Source organism: Rhipicephalus microplus, chromosome X (genome assembly GCF_043290135.1).
Source record: "Rhipicephalus microplus isolate Deutch F79 chromosome X, USDA_Rmic, whole genome shotgun sequence".
In the NCBI taxonomy this organism is placed as follows: domain Eukaryota; kingdom Metazoa; phylum Arthropoda; class Arachnida; order Ixodida; family Ixodidae; genus Rhipicephalus; species Rhipicephalus microplus.
In genome coordinates this window covers 487288137-487302268 of record NC_134710.1, presented here as the reverse complement: position 1 = coordinate 487302268, position 14132 = coordinate 487288137, and positions in this window count along the sequence as shown.

The window sequence follows — 14132 nt, the reverse complement described above, 5'->3', positions numbered from 1 at the left end:
AAGGGTCTATTGCAATGTAATTGTGAAGAAAGAAAAGCGGACGAACAGATAGCTTGCCGCCGACAGAGACCGCACCTGCGACCTACGGATTGCGCGTCCGATGCACACTGCCCACGCTTTCTTTCATAAAGTTTACACTCTGCTTGTGGCGCGGAAGTGTGTTTTTATCATGGGGTGGCTAAATGACACCACAGTGCACGGCATCTGCTTCTTGATACTGAGCGTTCGTCCTGTCTTCTTTGAGTGGTACGTTCAAATTAACACTGTCATGTTGAACATTGTTGTTAATTTTGCTATTGACTATGCTGTAAGGACCGGGGTGCTTTCATGGCCTATGCCACCCTGTACGAAACTTAATGAGTACCCTTGGATTCAGTACCTTCAGTATTTACACCTTTGGCATGATTTGCAGTTGTCATGTACTGATTTTTGTTTTTAAATTATGCAGGAAGCAATGAGCTAAAACTTCGCGTCGTTAATAAATTCATTCGATGGTTCATTGTGGGTGGTGAACTGTTGTTCTCGGCGATCACACCTTTTTCCATGTAGAGCACTCTTTTGTGGCACTCGGGGCTTTATTTCTACGCGCAGCGCTCAAAATTGAGTGCAGTTGATTTCCCATTCCTTGTCTTCCTCTGTTTCGTTTATTAGTGGCTTCTTGTATCTTCGTTTATTGTTGTCTTCCTTTCCTAAATTACTGGGTAAACAACTGAAAACTGCTGCTTATTGTGAAGAAATCAAACTATAAAAGCGGAAGTGGTCTTTTGAAAATCATCGGCTTGAGCTCTGGAAAGAGGGGGGGGGGGGACAAACAAACAATGACAATGGGGTGTTTGCTCGATAGTTTTTTCATATAAACAACACGTGACACAGTGAGCACAGACTAAAGAAAATAACAGCAGAGTAAGGATTCATAACAAAATGCTCATGGTGCATTTCAGTCAAATTCTGTTTATGCGGAGTAAAGTAATTCGTAAAGTACGCCGGAAGTGCCTCGCAAGAACTCCGGATATCTGGAGCGAAAGGACAGCGAGAAATATTCCGAAGGCGCCACATCAGTAACTCCAAGCACGTAGTGAAACAACAACTAAAAATAGTCAGAAGGTACTGTGAAATAACTCCGAAGAGGGGAAGTAAAAAATCTACTCTGAATGGGCGGAGCATAACAAAACTGTCGATTAAATAGCGCTGCTAGACAATGAGAATTTTACTTCCACCGGGGAGTTTTTTTTCTTCTTTTTTTCAGTTTACAATGCATGAGCAGAGTTAGAGATTTATAGCACGCTGTAATTCAGCTCTTTTTTCCAGTCCCGACGATTGCGATGAAAGCTAAGCAGGGAGCGACGGTATGAGGGAAAGAATTTACATACAGCGTGCGTCATGACTTCCAGTGCATTGTTTCCTTCAAACGTGCTCCTTACTTTCAGTGTAATAGCGAGTGCGAGAACATGCATGCGAGGGCCTCTGGCGGAGGGCGCTGTAACTAAGCAGCTGACGATAATGAAATTAGCGAATGGCTAGAAATCCCGGTACATGGCGTGGTAATTTGGGTACATATGGCATGATTTGTTATAGGATAAGGAATGATTTTTAGGTGACTTTGAGAATGAAATGTGAATTCTGCTGCCCGTGGTGCGCTATATTATTTGGCTCGCGTGTTTTCAGAAACTATACGGACTAGTAGCGTTTCCTGACTATGCTCTAAAAGTGTTGTAGGGCCCCTTAAATGACGCCACATTGCAGGCTAGCGATCTCAGCGCCGTATAGGTTGTTTTGCTCTCTTTTGGTTTCACTCTCTATGCATCGGTACGGCGGCCATTTCCAGCAGCCTCACTGTTTTAGTGCACTATAGCCGAGCTAAACATACGTCGACGTTAGCAGACTGCCTTCATATGTCCCACCTCCCCATTACTGCCACTCAACCCTCCCCCAAAGAGGCGAAAAAAAAGAGAGGGGCGGGATAAACTGCAAAGTGAATCTTCGTTTTTCTGACGTCCCTTTTTCAAATATTAACAATTAAAGATTTTCTACACACCGTAGTCTGATTTCACTTAAATGACCCCTGACACAAAAGCTGAAAGCTCGAGATGCTTGTGTTGTTGGATTGTTCCTTATAGAGGGACATTTTTTACCTTGTATTAGTTCCCAACAGTAGCTTCAAGATATTTTGCTTTAATCCTAATGTAGGCGTGAGTGCTCATTTGATTCGCCGCACCTCGCGACATCGCCACTCATATGCTGTAGACCCAGGCGCCGTGAGACGCTCAGTGAGTAAAGCGAGTTTTGTTGACGTCAGAGAAGATTTGGGGTGAGGAGTGTACTAAGAGACGACTGTTATTCGTCCCTCCTTTCGACCTGTTGTCAGAATGTTCTCAACGTTGTTTTGGCTGCTTCAGCAAGGACTGCATTTTTCTAAGAGGGAAAAGGGGGAGGTACTTGAATATACTGGAACAACCGCATCGTTTCAGTTTGTATCCCGTGAGGGACCCGGATTTCAAAACTGCACTTTCAACGACACCAAATTCCAGTGAACTTGATCAGAGGACATCCGCCTCTAGCGAGGCACTAGCTTCTCATTATATTTAGGCTGGCCTTTTGAAGTGACGCAAAAGTTTTCTCAAATAACAACGCTATAATATATTTATGCTATGATTTAGAGTATTTACAATAGAATTTCGGGAATACCAGACACAAAACTACAAATTATACAATGATAACTGTCGTGAACAAGACTTTCGCTATCACGGGTCCTTTAGTGTACGAAGTATGGTCGAGCGATGTCAAGATTTGTCGTGCGTAGTACTGTGAAATGTTCTACCATATGATTAAAATCATGTGCAATTCATTATATTTGTGGACGTCATATATTAAAGAGGTCTTTAGCCGAGTTATTTGGCTCATTACTCGATAGAAAAATTGGTAAGCCATAAAATCGACAAATACGCAGTAGACTAGGGCTGAGAAACAAGGGTCAGTTCATGAGAAAAAGACCAGGAGGAGTCCTGATCTTTTTCGCCCCTTATCAGTTGTTTCTCATACCTCGAAATTCGTTTATTGGGTGATTTCTTACTTTAATGTGTTCTTCTTAACTCTCTGCTTCCAACAACCTGTCATTATTCTTTAGGTTGCCTAAATTTTTGTTTACAGTTTTTCACTTATTTTACTGCTCATTGCCACTGTTAGCTGGTTACCTGCTAGTTACTTTTTGTTATAAGGTCCCCTGATTTTTCTTACTTGGGAAGCTCCAATTATTCGATCACAGTGAAAAGAGAATGTAGTGTTACCACGCCTATCAGAAGGTTTCTTTCAACAAAAGCGCCTAAAAGTATTTGCAATAAATTGATCTTTGCCAGTTTGACGGGTTTGACCTACTACACATTTACTGTCACATTTGACCACACGGCAATATCGCTGTGGTCAATCTTCACATCTGTCGAAACGTGTGGCTGAGCACATACGTGTTAATATCAACGGATCGGACAAGCTATGCCAGAAAATAGCTAATCTGGTGGTGGATACTATTTGGCGTAAATGATGGCTGCAGTTGTAAATGCTTTGACACCTGCATTCCCATAAGAGATCTGGGATGGTCACCCTATTCGCCGGCCTGTTTTGTAATCAACAGAATCGATAAGCTATGGCCCCCAGCATATCTGTTTGGAAGTTCACGTACGCTGTAAGATACACTTGCAGCCAGAAGCGTGCGGGTGCAGGCGTATCTGGCAGACCGAGCCCCACACGAACAACCACCACTCCACTCAGCTCCACGCACACAGTTTTTACTACTGCTGTCGCCATCTTGTGGCTAAAAAGTAAACTCATGTCGAGTGCGGCTGTTTCTGAATCTACATAGAGGGCTCTGGCACTGATGGTTTTCTATTTTAAAGACGCGTAGTCTGTGCTGGCAAAAACTGGAATTCTATCTGAGCTCTGGCTACATGCCGTTTGGAACTAATTATCTTTATTTATGTATCCCAGATACCCGAAGCCGTAGGGGCAAAGTAGGTAGGGGAGCAGTAGCATACATCTTAAGTCAGCGAACTCACTCATGAACTGACCCACTCGTAGACCCTGATCGAGCCGTGAGTCTGAGTCTGAGTGAGTGTGGGTGGGTAATATTTCTTTGAGTGTGAGTCGAGTGAGTTCAGTTCAATAAAATGGTCGTGAGTGGGAGTCCGAGTGAGTTTGGCTCAGTAAAGCTTTGGTGTCTGAGTCCGATTGAGTCCACAGCGGAAGAAGTATTTCTTCAGTGTGTATGACTGAGTTCCACTTTCTTTGGCCAACCTCCGATCTAGTCATCTTCAGCATCACTATCAGCCTTACCTGGATTCATGTTTACACTCACGTCTACTCACAGATACTCCAAAGCTGTGTCAGTCATAAACCATTTCATTATTTATTGATCAGAGGCTTTAATTACGTCGGATGTTGTCTCAACCTTTCCCCCACCAACTCTTCCGGAAGTTGTATTAATAAATAAGTGTAATGCTGTCACCTCTTCTAAAAAAATGACCTTCATCAGAACTCGTTTTGGAATTTACTATATCAAACGGCGCCTACTCGAAAGAGCACCGATTACGTGAGACATTTGTGGTAAAAGGCATTGGCACCAAGGTCGAAGAAGCTATTTCAAGGCTAACAGACTCATGAGGCGACTCACTAGGACTACCTCAGACCCAGATGGAGCCGTGAGTCTGAGACTGCGGGAGTCCGGGTGAGTAGTTCCTACAAGCAAAATATGCTTGGACCAAGCATGGCAAATCATCAGTGGTCAAGCTGTCTATGATTGGAAAGTTATTGGATGCCAAGCAAGTTATGTGCTTGGGAGCAAAGGAAGGCCGAGCTTGGAAAATCATTAGAAACACCTCTTGTCATGGTTTGCGCTGAGGTAGAATTCCATGCAACAGCCGAGCTAGTTTTTTGATATAGAAGCCAAGCACTTTGGTCAATTCGATATCTTGCACTTTTATTTCACTTTTTTATCTTGGCTAAAATTTTGCGCACAGCTATTTTTTTAGTTTTTTAGGGAAATAGCATTTGCTTTCGATCAAGGAGGAAAAAATAAATAAAATGCTAGAAATTGCACTAGTCAGAACTCTTAGACTAGCGTCTTAAGAATTCTGGCTAATGCTATTTCTAGCACTTTTATTTAGTCTCTTCATTTTGGATACAGTTTCATGGCCAATTTTTTTCCTAGGTATTTGTCAGTCCTACCCATATGTCACAAGGCAAGTATTTCTGCTGTTCTGGGATTCCTTGTTCATGGCAGCATGTCGTCTTTGGGTTCGTCCACCTTCCTGGTCAGCGGCAAGTATCAGCCACCGTTTAGTCGTGTCTGCAACAACTGCATTGGTAGTGCTGAACAATGTGGGTGTTGCACCTGTAAAATACAAATATACAAAATACCATAAGCTCACTTTCTTAAAGACGAAAGAAAGTTGAAAGCAAGTTCAACATTTCTTCTCAACAAAATTCACAGCTGAACTATTTGCTGAAATGCTAACTGGTTATGCAAAATCGTGAGGACGACTGCTCATGCGAAGACCTAAAAAAAAAAGAGCTGATGAAGCAATGTGCTACATTGCTTTATTACTTTCTACAACCAACTATTTACTGGGGTTAGCTTACACCTTTGTGTGAGAACCTCATCATTATGAAAGAAAACATGAGAAAACATGTGAAGAAAAAGAACAAAAAGGTTCACTTAACGAGGCCCTGCAATAGCTTTGAAGAAGGGTTAGAAAGAGGTGGTGATCGGTAGTCGAAACTCCAGAGAGCAGCACTCATTCGTTGTAGAGCAGAATGAGGCCTCTAATATACATGCAATTTTAATCTCTCGCAACTTGTTTCTAGGCCTCCTAGAACTAGCAGTACTTCATCAAATACTCTTGACGTGGTGCTTGTCAATAACCCTAACATAGAACATTCATTGAATTGTTTACCCGAAATAATTTCCCAGCCTGTAACAAATCGCTCGCCTTGCTCTTGACAGATGATACCATATACCAAAAGTCTGAAGCCATTGGCTAGTTTGAGCATATTGAGATGTATAGGTATTCTAGAAACAGTGAGATGCAGCCACGTGCCCATGCATTTGCTTGCAATCGCGTGTTCAGAAAAAGTGACGCGCCGCAGGTCACGGGATCAAATCTCAGCCGCGGCGGCTGCATTTCTGATGGAGGCGGAAATGTTGTGCAAGTACACTGCACCGCACCAGCCTTTGATATATGTGACGTAGCACCCATCGTACTGCATCTTTGGAGTCGCTGCCTCCTTTCTGTGAAAAATAGCTGGTCTGCAACCAAAAAGCCATACATTAATAAGTTCAGCAAAGTTACATCCTGCTTGAAATCACTTTCAAATGTCTACATTATATCTGAGGCTGTGGTGCCAACGAAAAGATTGTCTTGCAGAGATAAAACGCACCTCCATTACAATACGATTTAGTGATATTGAGGAGATCCGGAAAATATTTCATTTTATCAGGAAGTTAAATCGCTTATGGGCAGCTCTGGGGGAAGTGTATATTTGTACGCTTAATCAGAGAATTCGTAAAATCGAGTTTTATCTATATTTCATTGCCTGAAATATGTACCAAAGATTTCCATGAACATTTTCATGGCTTGACTAAAAGAGTGCCTTCATTTTAAAAATTGTGATTATGGTAAAACCCAATAACCATATAGGCCTTGTTCTACTCTTAAAAACACCATTTTTCTTTTAAATTTACACAAGTTTATATTGCCTTGTTAATTATTGTGTTTGTGAAAATCAAAAATAACTTTGACACGTGGACTCTTCTCCATCCAAGAAAATATAATACAAAAATTGGATCCCTGACACAATTGGACAACCAAATATTCATTGAGCTGACCCATTTACGTGGAAATCTCACAAAGCTTCAGTTTTAGTTTTGCCAAATTCACTACATTCCTTGCAAATTTGGTCCACAAGAAATTCGAAACAAGAAATGTCTGATGCAAATTCAGAACTGCACTGGAACCAGTATGGCATGTTTCACCAATTGTGTGTACCTATTGGCCATAACATTTAAACTGAACCAATTTTCTAACATGTAATGCCTCCATAATTCATTAAAAAATTACGCTTCATAAAGTTCAGTAGCCTGAGGTGGGAGGTGTCAAAACAGAAAGACAATAATACTTTTACTGTAATTTCCTGTGGTAAAATACTGTCATGCAATTTTTCTCACAATGTTCGTATCTTGAAAAGGTAAACAAAAATCATGCAGCTGACAATGAAGCCCATTTTCCTTTCTACAGTGGCTTACCACTGAGTGCATGTTTGCCTGATCTAACCAATATTTGTCAAAATTCATAAGTTCCTCAAATAAGCTGAGAGGGAGGTCTGGGCAGTCCTTTGACAGCTGCATCACGGCATTGTTTGCACAGTAATTCTTGCGAATGCTTTTCACATTTATGAGTATGTCGCCGAGGGTCTGTAGGACCTCCTTTTCAAACCCTAAAAGAGATGTAACATAAAAATTTTTAGAAATAGGGCATTAGACATCAGCCCAACTATATTTGCTGTGTGTGGACACTGATTGTGCTGCCCTGCTTAAATTAAATATCAAAGCGCGGTGACGACTGTCAATTCTTTCGAATAACTCCAAGTTTATGAGAAGCATTGGGGTAAAGCACATCAACTAAAGACCTTGCAATATGATATTTCAGGAGCGCGACCAGTCTATTTAATTTCCAGAAATTCAAATATTCTTAAAATAGCAGAAAGATGGTGCCAGTGAATTTGTTAGCAAACACCACTAAAAGGTATTCAAAAATGAATTATTTGTGCAACCTTATTCAATATAAATTGCTTCTTTACAGCAATAGGAATTGCTGTATAGTACTGTATCAGTGTTTCTTTTATCAGATATTGCAAACTTTATGTGCTTCTTACGAAGCTGTCTTGCATAAAACCTTATTATGAGATGGAATATTTCTGTAGGGTGGGACATGGACTCTCTGCATTTGTGAGCAACAATAAAGCAGTGCTGGCCGATTGTGAGCAAAAGTGAACTGCCGTTATCTGTTTACAACATAATTGATATGTCTTTCAGCTAGTCTAGATACACAGTGTTTTTTCTGTGCTATGCCTTGTATGTGCTGCATATGAAGAAAACAAATTTCATTAGTACAAGAATGTTGAAAAAAAGCAGGGCAAAAAGAATACTGCTTATTACTGTCCAGAACACTGCCTATCCTAGTGACAGGGGTGCAAGAACTTAAAGAATTTCATACCATTTCCGACTTTTGCTCCGCGCTGTGCCAAAATCGTGAATTTTGCTGAAATTGCACCACGCTGCGCCGAAATGCCCAGCCAGACTCGAAATGTTTTCAGGTGCACTGATTTCAGCGAGAAATACAGGCCACGTTGGCCACCTGCAGTTTGGGCCATCAATTAAAACACTCAGACCCTAACTATAGTGCCTAAAATATACTTAAAATATTCTAGGCACCCGCTCTACGCTAGCGAAACGCTATCGACCAGATAAAGTAAGAACGCTGCGTGCTCATCGGACCACTGACCGCAGCGGATATCTATCCTCGGGATGGCGGAGCGTTAACAAAAATGTGTTGCTGTAGCCAACAACGCTTCACGGGAAATGTGAATTTCCTAGACTGAAAACGCAGCTGTGTCTTGTTAGGATTGGTGCCTTTTTCTCACCCAAACAAGCTCGACGTGCTGTGAACGCTTTCACTGCCAGCGACCACATTGATTGTCTTAGCAGTGGCACAGAAAAACTTTTTTCCCTTAAAGTTGCTTCGTCCCAGCCACAGTAGATATCTGGTACTGTCACCGGGCCAACGGGCACGTGCTAACTTTACTGGGTCAAGCGTGCCTTGTAAGCATGCCAAAGCGCCACCTAATTCATGATGAAGAAAAAAAAGTGAGAAGTTTTTGTGTTGTGTGTGAGGAGGGGGGACAAACATTTTTTTCTAACAAGTGTAGCCGACGTCTTCCCATACGCGAAAAGCCACGAAAGCCCTCTTGTACTTTTTAAGGACAACCAGACTTCACGACCACTTGTGAAAGAACTGTGCGAGACCATGCTGTGTAGTCTCGAGCTGACTATTCATGCTTCTCTTTCTTACTCTTCTTTTCTATCTCTTTCTGTTCTATTATTATCTTTTTCACCCACCCTCAGTGTAGGGTAGCCAACCGAGCCAAGCTTGGTTAACCTCCCTGCCTTTCCTCTCTATTTGTCTCTCTCTCTCTGTATAACATGTGCAGAGAATGTGGCTTAAGCCACCTTCGCCGCAGCACAGTCTTCCTGCAGAAAAGCGTATTAAGACTTGGAAGGGGCTGTTAGCCCTATTCACGGGACATTGCACGTTTTGTCCAGTTACTCATGCACTTCATAATTTGGAGTACCAGTATAACCACTGACGTCTAAATAAGCTACTGGCAATCATTTGGAGCCGTGCATAAAATTTTTGCATCGCTAAAAAAACTAAATTGCATTCTATTTTTTTTATTTTGTACAGGAAATGCTAATATGGACTTTATAATTGTATGTAAAATGGGATGGTTGACGATACTACTTTCAATAAAATAGAAATGCTCACGTTCACACTGCACAATTTATGTGATGTTCAATGTTTTATGCTTATCTTCTTTTTTAAATAAAATTACTCTTTTGTATACTGCGCCAAATTTGGTATTTCATTAATATTAGTATAGTACTTCCCCGTAACCTGTTCTAACTTTGGATTTTAGTGCTTGAAAAGTAACATTTTTCTGCTGCGAAAATTGCTCCAGATAGCATTTCGGCTGTAGCACCCCTGGAAAGAACGGCTTTGTACTAGTCAAAAAGACAAGCACTAACTCACTGAGCATACACTTTTATAGTACAATTTTTCAGAATAAAAATTGACAGGCATGAAAGATGGTAGAGGCGTGCTATCAGAAGAAAAGAGTGAATGCATTTGTTAGATGGTAAATATTCAAATAATCCTATTGGATAATGTCACCGATTGTGCTTAGTGTCAAACAAATTATCTAGTGTAATGAATGTGATCCAGCACACCACAGTTGCATGCTCTTTAATATAGGTTTTCTTGTCATGCAATCTAGTCTTTTTGTCAGTGTGATTATTTTCATCTACGTCAGTGGTTCTCAAATGGGGGTTCACGGACCCTAGAAGATCCGCGAAGCCACTTCTCTGATTCGTGAGACCCTCACCCGCATTTTTTCTATAAGCGTGACTGTGCCACGCAATGATTCACTGCCCAAAATAGAGTAACGTGGCATATTTGTTTAATGCTTTTGGTAGCAATAAAAGGCACCTGTTTCACGCTCCAGTTGCGTTAAATTACCTACGTATCCCCCGACTCCACTCCGCTGCAAGAAGTCCCCCATCACTTACAGCAGCCCACAAGCGGTTCAGGACCCATTCATGGCTGACAACCACTGATCTGTCCTTTGCTCCACTTATTGCTGTGAACCTTAACAAACTTACTCAATGATATGTTCTAATGAACAAGTATGTTTCTAACAATGAGCTAAAATCAAAAAGCAAGAATGGCTTGAATTGCGTAACAAAAATAAATATTTCAACACCCCTGTAACACGACACTTCGAGCCCAGTTCTGTAGGCCAAATCAAGAAAAAAGTTTGATTGAACCATCCAAATGCTGGGAATTTCAAACAACCACACAGAGGTGACAGACGTACTGCATCATACGACACAATATATGATAACCAAATATGCAATCACGTTAAAAGTACCTGTTTCGTGCTCAGAGGGACGAGCCCTAGGAGTCTGAAATTGCGATGGAGTACAACCCCTTGTGGGACTTCGAGTTTCTATGATGTTAAGTGACCTCGATGGTGAATGCACTTGATGCTGTCCAACAACAGGACTATTACATGGTGTTTGCAAGAAGTGCAGAGTGTAATTCTCTGAAAGCGTTGAAGAGGTAATTACAAAAACATGCTCATATAAAACCTGGAAATCGCAAGAGAAGGCAGTGTTGCACAGGACTGTCATTAATGCATATTGGGCAGGATTGTGAGTGGAGCTGAGTTATTTACTGTAGTTTACTAGATAAAAGATCACCCCTTGTCTACTTATTCTACGCTGACCAGTTGATTTCAGTGCAACAGCTTAAGCTGGCATTTTAATATACTTTCATACAATTATATAGAATAAACTGGTGCCCTAACCACCAACTTCACTGACTGGTTAAATGTTGCCAACTACCCAACAATAATAAATTGAATACAAGCATTCATTAAAGTGCATTTTATTTACATCAGAATTCTCTTTGTTTTAAATTATCTACGTTGGTCACAGTTACAGTGTACTGACTGTGAATGACTGTATGACAATATATCCAAAATTATTCGATCCACCGAATCGCGTAAGTTACGCAGGGTGGAAAATAGCAAAATGCTACACCTGCAGACTTATCAAAAACAACTGCATTCTATCGTACCTGAGTGCAATTCAGTGCAAGAGGAGGCAGACAACTACAACTGTTCACTGGTCACTGGCTCTGTGCCCATTGAACTGTCAAATGAACAGGGTGCCACTACTTCACTTGAGCACAATATGGTTGGTGGGGGTATTGGAGCAGGCGACAGAATTGAAGCTTTCGACAAACCTGGTTCCATGAAAAATTTTACACTAAATTTCAGATAGAAACATAAGGTATCCTCTAATAAGCAGATATGTCATAGGCACTGTAAAATGAGTTGCATATTTTGTCAAATACTAAATAAAAATAAATGTATTTTTGCTGCGACGCGATGACCGTGAGCGATGACCTTGACTTGGCTCATCTACGTCGTCGGAAACTGAGATGTCGCAGTGCATTTTCTGCTTCCTGAACTTCCTTATTCTCCTTCTTTTGTCTGGATCAGATTTCTTAAAGTCTGATCTGTCGGCCGATTCGTTCAGCTTGTCAAAAGCTTCCTCTTGAGTACTCTAGGGTATCTTAAAAAAATAACACGCCATGTACAGGCATCTTTGCACAAGAATAAATATTAGAGTATCAGGGCATGAATGGCCCTAATAAGCATTGCTTCATACCTCGGTGGCCAATAACCTTCACCTCTTGTAGTGTCCAGGAAGCATGGACAGCTTTTTTAGAAGTCATCGCCTTCGCAACGTCAGACTTGGTCGACGCTTGAGGCAAGAAGGCGTAAATTTTGGCGTTTTTGTCAACTATCCAAGTGTAAACCACAACATAGCTAGCCTTTTCGCTCAGAAAATCAACTACTAAACACCTAAAAGAGTGGAAATGATATTCATCAAACCCTGGCCCTTACGGAGGGACGCTGCGCCTGAAAACATTTATGTTATTCTTTATTGATGTAAGTGGAATTTGCCGAGTTTATTTGTATTTATGTGCGGATTTCAAATAAGAAATTAGTTTTCTCCAAGAGTGTTTGTAGTTTTCAAATTCCAGCCATTCTTGTTTTCTTGCATTCTAAACTCTTTCCAGGTGATTCTGAAATACTTATTTACTAGGTAACTCTCTCAGTTTAGAAAAACTATAGCTCCCGAAAATTCTTTCAAATGTGTCATATTTCAAAAACTACTTATTTGAGTAAAAAACTATTGCATATTTGAAATCTACATGCAAATATACATAAACTCAGTAAGTTATATTTAAATCGATGAAGAATACAAAAAAATTCAGAATCCATCTCCTCATATCTCCAAAAGCTGTAGAGCATCTGATGACGGTGGCTGTCAGACTTGTAGAGCCGCAGAGGATGCTCCCAATCACTGGAAACAAGCAGGCTGCCATTGCAAACTGAACCAAGTGATATTTCATGCACCAACCCTCTCAAACTAAAGTTGAACTGCCCGAGCTGCTTGAAGCACAAACTGAAATATCAGTAGCCTTAGAAATTTAGAAAACGGGGGAACTGCACTGTTAACTGATGAGCACATAAATGGCTCTAGAGCAGGTCTTAGAACGAAGAATAGCGTGGAGGTTGTAATCCATTAAGATGTTATTAGCAACGTTGATAAATTTCCATGAGGTGGCAGCAAACACTATGGTAAAAGTATAGAAGAGATAAGCTCAAAGTTATACGAGATTGTGGTTCAATAAGCAGTTTAGACCTCACACTAAATATTTGAAACAAGTGAGAGTGTTGACAGATTACTAGTGATTGTTGCTTTCGCAAAGACACGATCGCCGTTGTGGAGCAGTGGTTATGGTGCTCGGCTGCTGACTCGAAGGTCAGGGATTCATTCCAGCTGCTGCTCACATTTCAATGGTGGCGAAATGATAGAGGCCCGTATACAGTGTGATGTCAGTGCATATTAAAGAACACCAGATGGTCGAAATTCCCAGAACCCTCTAGTACACAGCCTATTCCATCATGGTTTTGGTACATAAAACCCTAGATATAATTTCGCAAAGACAACTTTCTTGCAAAATGCTGGCCTAATCCACAATCCTTTTTGCAGTACTTTAACAACACAACGGGTTGTATGACTACTTTTACTATCAGAACTAAAAAAGAGCTAAATGTGGCCTTACATTACTAAACACAAAGCATGGGAAAAACTAGAAAGAAAGCAACTTTGCGTTCTACATTAAAAAGCATGACTTTGCAAGCAATGTTACAAGCACTGAAACTGGACAACTGTCGCTTACCACCACGAGCAGAAACCACAGAAACAAGAAATGAATGGCAGGGATGAGAGTAGAGGTCTTTAATTTGCTCCATTTACTGACACACAACAAAAAGCTCGTCGTCACAAAGTAGAAAGTTGTTGATTAACAGCACAAGACTATCTTTCAGGAGTACAGACCTGTCTGGGCTCTCTGTGCGTAGAACTGCTGTCCCAAAGTGAACTTTATGGTACTGTGCTTTCCAAAGCAGCCCACACGTAGCACAATTTGAATGCTGTGACAGAGGCCCTACTAGGATCTCTGAAATATTTGCAATGGCAGGCACCTTAAAATATTTGACTCTATGAGTCTCCTCGATTCGTTTTGCCAGCTGTTCAAGAGGCCTATTGCCTGTGCGCACAAGACGCTTAACGTTTTTTAAATAGTTCTCAAATAGTTTTCAAATAGAAAGGCACTAAAACTGTCAAGACGACTGAGTCACAGGCAGTCCTTAGCAAGGTGTACTAGGCA